The sequence below is a fragment of the Oryctolagus cuniculus genome, chromosome X (genome assembly GCF_051225735.1).
Source record: "Oryctolagus cuniculus isolate XC-2025 breed Fujian yellow rabbit chromosome X, ASM5122573v1, whole genome shotgun sequence".
NCBI lineage: Eukaryota > Metazoa > Chordata > Mammalia > Lagomorpha > Leporidae > Oryctolagus > Oryctolagus cuniculus.
The window spans coordinates 27,577,758-27,583,757 of NC_142888.1; the positions used below are offsets into that span (position 1 = coordinate 27,577,758).

General features: G+C 43.4%; 1 long non-coding RNA gene across 1 annotated transcript in view; it reads left to right on the top strand.

Moving 5' to 3' along the window:
* The window catches only part of LOC149119586 (uncharacterized), a 138,501-nt gene extending 134,341 nt beyond the window's left edge, over positions 1–4,160 (top strand). Inside the window, exons 4-5 of the long non-coding RNA XR_016228556.1 lie at positions 2,610–2,674; positions 3,524–4,160. This is a non-coding gene — a long non-coding RNA (uncharacterized LOC149119586). The remainder of the gene's footprint in view (positions 1–2,609; positions 2,675–3,523) is intronic.
* Positions 4,161–6,000: the final 1,840 nt, after the last annotated feature.

Sequence of the window (6,000 nt, forward strand, 5' to 3'; positions counted from 1 at the left end):
ATTGGGCGCCAGCTGTGGTGACTGTTCCTCGCCATCGCCAGAGAATTAGGCAGGCTGCCCAGGAGCTTGCCTTGACCGAGGAGGGGAAAGTGTACCACCCGCCACTCAGCCTTCCCCAAACCCGGGGGACAATCAGGCGCGGTGTGGAGCCCAGTCGAAGCAGGGTCTCACTGTATTGTAAAAGGGAGGTGTATATATAGCTGAGGTACAGAGTGGATGGTACAGAGCAGATGAGCTGATGTGGGCAAGGGGTAGGGTGTTGTGATGCAAAAGGGTCTTAGCCACTCCTGTTATACCACCTTAATGATCCTTAGGCAGAAGCGCCCTGGGGCTGGGGTGTTTGCTACCAGGGATTTGAAACTTAAAGTCAGGTTTTCAAATCTGAGGCAGGCTCAGGAAGTTTCCTCTAGCAAATTTAAAGAGGAAAAGGAAGTTTGTAAGAATAGCCTGAGGGGTCTAACTAAGACTTATATTTTGGGGCCCTTATTCAAGTGTAAGGTTAAAAGAAAGTAATGTGTTAGTAATACTTAAAGTATCAAAATTTGATAATGAGTTGCAAATATTAAAAATGATTAAGGTATTCCTTGTATTCTGTCACCCTTCTGGAGTGAGAAGAAGGTATGAACAGCTCGCTCTTGCAAGGAACGCCATCCCCATGTGGTCAGAATTCCACATGCCTACAGCTGCTCCAGATTTTGATATAAATACCAAAACAGTCCAAATGTAGTTTAATCAACTTTATTCATACAAATTCACACATTTCTAGATGAAGTGCTGGTCATTAATCAACTTTTGAGAACACTGATGTGAGTCTTGACATTGTATGGAGTGTATAAGATCTACACTTCTCCAGAAGGACTTAGTTAGAGAACTTTCAGATTTGTTGGTCACCTCTAGAGTATTGCTTCTTCTCCGTCTCTTTAGCAAGTGTACTGCTCTTTCCTTCTTTTCCTTGGAGTTATTTGTTAGCCTCCCATATACTGTCCCCCTAATTTATTAAAAATTTAGCTGCTATATCACAATTTTCATTCTTGCTATTCTGGGAGTAAATTAAATGTCTTCATGGAAGACTCATAGCTGTTCAGTTCTTTGACCTCTTCATCTGCAATGATTTTCTTCCCTACTTCCCCTTAGCCACCCAAGCCCAGAGTCAGACATGGGACATCATCACTGAAAACATACCATCTCCTCAGTTACTCTTGGACTTCTCACTCTATTCACAGCTTCCTAGCTTTCCAGCTTATTACTTAAATATACCCACTAGAACAGTTCTTTAATTTTGTAAGTCCCTCAATCCATCTATACTCTTTCCCTATGTACCACCCTTATCCTGATCTCACTCCCTTCTTTGTCCAGTGTAGATTAGATTACAACCTATCCTTTGTAAATAAATATTTATTTTTTTAAATTTGAGGAGCAAAGAGATAAATAATTAGAAAAATGCAGAGAGAGAGAGAGATAGATAAAAAGATCTGTCACCTGCTGGTTCACCCTCTCCCCCTAAATGCTCACAATGGCCAAGACTGGGCCAGGACAGAAACAGGGAACTGGAAACTCAGTCTAGGTCTCCCACACGGTTGGCATTGACTCAACTACTTGAGTCATCACTGATGCCTCACAGTGTCTGCATTAACAGGAAACTAGAATCGGGAGCTAGAGTCAGGAATCAAACCCATGCACTCCCATGTCGGATGCATGTGTCTTAATCACTAGACCAAACACTTGCCCCCCTTACTCCTGGAAATATCCTTAACTACCCTTTCTCCCTTTCCTTCAGCCACATCACTAATTCCTGGCTGAATTCAGAGATTTGCCATCTCCATGTTGGTCAATTGTATAGCTCACCATTGCTGGAGGAACTTCTAAACAGAGTAGATTATCATGATAAATTTGTGATCATCAAGTCTAACCAGGCTTTCATGTCTGCCCAGCAAGCCTACTTGCTCATCCTGTACTTGCTGAAATTACCATCTCACACCTTTTCTATCTTCCTTGAACTTCTGATGATCTCTTCCACTTCCACTTTCCCTTTGACCCTCAGTGGATTACTTTATTTCATACTTCATATAGAAATTGATTGCTATTGGCAGGGAACTCCCTTAACCTCTGACCAATGACTTTCAAAATTTACTTGTCTTTTAATTTATTTGCTCATTTCCCTCACTTTTACAATGGGCAATGTGCTCCTTATAACAAAGTCAAAACCTCCACTTTCCTATGGATTCCATCATTTCTGCTTTGTGGTGGAACTTCATTTCATTATTTTTTTTCTTTTTTCTCTCTTGTGTCTTTAGACTACCACAGTCTAAATTTCCCAATTTCTACAGTCTGAATTTCTGCTGAAAATTTAAACTTGATTTAAGTAATGCTATCAAAGAATGGAAGTAAAAAGACACATAAACACACACACACACACGCACACAAATCCACTCTACTTCTCCCTGGTATCATTCCCTGTCTAGCTCCCATCATGTATCTCTTCAAGAAAAAAACAACCAAGCTTCCCAAAATTGTAGTCTACACTTGCTGTCTCTGTTCCATTTTCTTATTTATTTATTTAATGTAGTTATTACTAGAGATCATCAACGTCTGATTCTTTTTTTCCCCAGCTGATGGAAATCTCCGTCTTCTGGCTCTTTTATCCCATGGGACCTCATGAATAGTCTGCCCAGGAGTAAGTGCACGAGTTTCCATGCTTTCTTCCTTTGTCACAGAAACTGAGGCAGTTGATATTGTAGGTGGTACAATTTTCAGATGATAGAGCCTCTGTCATCCTAGGTAGCCCCATGGTAGAAACCACTGGAGATCTACGTAGTATATGTTACATGACCAAGAAAGTTTTGCATGTTCAACCACTGGAATTTTGCTGATTTTTACAATAGTAACATATAGTTTATAGTGACTAATTTACTCTTCAGTTCATTCCACTCTGGCATTTTGTTGCCTACTGTCTACAATAGCCATTTTTTTTTGACAGGCAGAGTTAGACAGTGAGAGAGAGAGACAGAGAGAAAGGTCTTCCTTTGCTGTTGGTTCACTCCCCAAATGGCTGCTACGGCTGGCGTGCTGAGGCTGCCGCACTGTGCCCATCTGAAGCCAGGAGCCAGGTGCTTCCTCCTGGTCTCCCATGCAGGTGCAGGGCCCAAGGACTTGGGCCATCCTCTACTGCCTTCCTGGGCCACAGCAGAGAGCTGGACAGGAAGAGGAGCAACCGGGACAGAATCCGGCGCCCCAACCGGGACTAGAACTGGGGTGCCGGTGCTGCAGGTGGAGGATTAGCCTAGTGAGCCATGGCACAGACCCCAAGGCCACTTTTGATAAGGTCACTGATAGCTTCCATTTTGTTAAACACAATAAATACTTTTCAATCCTATTGTAAGTGGCCTCTCTGCCACATTCAGTATATAGCTTCGATGACACCAGTTTTTCCTTTGGTCATTCCTTGGTTATGTTTCATGGCTCCTTCTTTTCTTTCTTATCCTTTTTGAAAAAAAGTTTTGTTTATTTTTATCTATTTCAAAAGGTGGTACAGGGAGAGCTCTTCCATCTCCTCAAACGCCCAGAACAGCCAGGGTTGGGCCAGGCCCAAGCCAGGAGCCTGGAACTCCATCCAAGTCTCCCATGTGAGTGGCAGGGACCAAGCACTTGGGCCATCACCTGCTGCCTCCAAGAAGCTGGAATGAGGAGGGGAGCCAGGGCTCGACATCAAGCACTCTGATATGGAAAGTGGGCGTCCCCAACAGCGTCTTAACCTCTGCACCAAATGTCCTCTCCTCTTTCTTATCTTTATGTGCCGAGTTCCCAAAACTCAGCCTTAAAATCTTCAGCCATGTTGACCATCTCTCAGTTCTACCAAAGAACCACATTCCTTCTACCTCATGACCTTCACAATGACCTATTTCTTAGCCAGAAACAGAGGGGAATGGAAGAGTGAAGGAGGAAAGTACTGTGGTCTCCTCCTTATGTTTTAGATTTTCAACTTAACTGCTTGTTCTTTAGGGAGCATGTGCCGACCTCTCTAGACTAGGCTGTGCCCCCTCAGTTGTCCTGTATCATAGTATCCTGCACTTCTGCTTTACAGCATTTATGTTTGTAATGTTATTTGTGTAATTTTTAAGTATCTCTCAATAGTATATAAACTCTGTAAGACAAGGATTGTTTATTATTTTGCTTACCATTGTATTTTTGATACCTACCATATTTCTTGGTTCATTCTAGATGAACACTAAACAGAAATAATAAAAGATCATTTCTGCTATTACGTGGAATATGATGTATTTTTTAAAAGGTCATGTGGAGAGGGGACTGGTGTTGTGGTGCAGTGGGGTAAGCCATCACCTGCAATGCTGATATCCGGTATTAAAGAAGATGGCCCAAGTACTAGGGTCCCTGCATCCACATGGGAAACCCAGATGACGATCCTGGCTCTTGGCTTCAGCCTGGCCCAGCCCCGGCTGTTGCAGCCATTTGGGAAATGAACTAGCAGATGGAAGATCTCTCCCTTCCTCTTCTTCCTCCTCCTCCTCCTTCTCTTTTTCTTCTCAAATGAGGTTGTCTTTTGTGTTTAAAGAAAACTCAGGCACTGTGCCTGGGGGGGAATGTAAAGTCTGGATAGAAAATTAAGTGAATGTCAAAGGGGGTCAAGTGTCCTCTAGAAACAAGGGAATAGGGGGTGGGAGTAGCAATCACAGAAGTGAAACCCAGAGAGGGCTTCAGACTGGAATCCTGCTCAGAGTGAAGCTAGCAGTTTGTGGAGAAGAAGGTCCTGTTCCACTGACATAGACTGCCAGTACTTTATAAATCAACATGAAACCGACTCCAAGTGAAAATCTTTCATGGACATAGAGGATCGCTAATATTTGCACCGCTTTGGAAGAGTTGCTGCACTAGGCCTTCCCAGAAATGTTACCTTGCTCACATTCTTGCTGTGTCTTCATTCTCTTCCCTGTACTTCTCCCCACCTCCCTACCTTCTTCCGTTTCGGTGATTTCTACCTGACCCCACTGCACAACAAGCTTAGGAACGGACAAGTTGAGACACTAGTGAATGGGATGTAGCCTGCATGCTGATTTACCTCAGTCTGAATCTTTCCTTGCTCATTTTAAGAGACAAAAGCAAGAAATCTTTCCACTCTGATCTCCCAGGGATTGCCTGGGCCCTATTCAATAATAAAAGGTGATGAAAAGCCAAGAACCTTCCCCAGCTGTGATCAGAAAGGGATGTGACAACAGAGCAGGGTGAGAGAGATTAGATGAGATGTTGTTGACTTTGATGATGGGGAAAGGGGGTCATGAGCCAGGAAATGCAGATAGCTTCTAGAAGCTGGAAAAGGCAAGACTCTTGCGTCTACAAGGAAGGTAGTACTCCTAATACTTTGATTTTAGACTGGGGAGACCCACATACAACTTCTGACCTACTGTATTAGCCAGAGTTTTTCCAGAGACAAAGAATCAATTAGCTGTATTTTGCTGCGTAAGAGGAGATTTATTAAGAAAATTGGCTTGTGTGATTCTGAAGCCCGAGGAGTCGCAAAACCTGAGATCTGAAAGCTGGAGACCCAGGAAACCAGGTGATGTAGTTCAGTCGAAGGCGAAAGGCCTGAGCACCTGGCGGATACTTCTGGAAGTCCCAGAGTCCAAAAGGCTAGAGAACCAGAAGCATCAGCGTCTGAAGGCAGAAGATGGGTGTCTCAGCTCAAGGAGAGAGACTTCTCCCTTTCTCTGCTTCTTTGTTCTATCTGAGCCTCAATTAATCAGGCAGAGTGCATCTTCTTTACTTGGTCTGCTGTTTCCAATGCTCAGATCTTCCTGAAACACCCTCCCAGACACATTTACCAGCTACCTGCACATCCCTTAGTCCAGTCAGTTAACACATAAGGGAATGATCACAGCTATAGAATTGTAAGACAAATTCACTTTTTAAAAAGAGGTATTTATTTGTTTATTTGGGAGGCAGAGGGAGAGGGAAAAGAGACAGAGAAGGAGATGGAGAAGGAGAGGG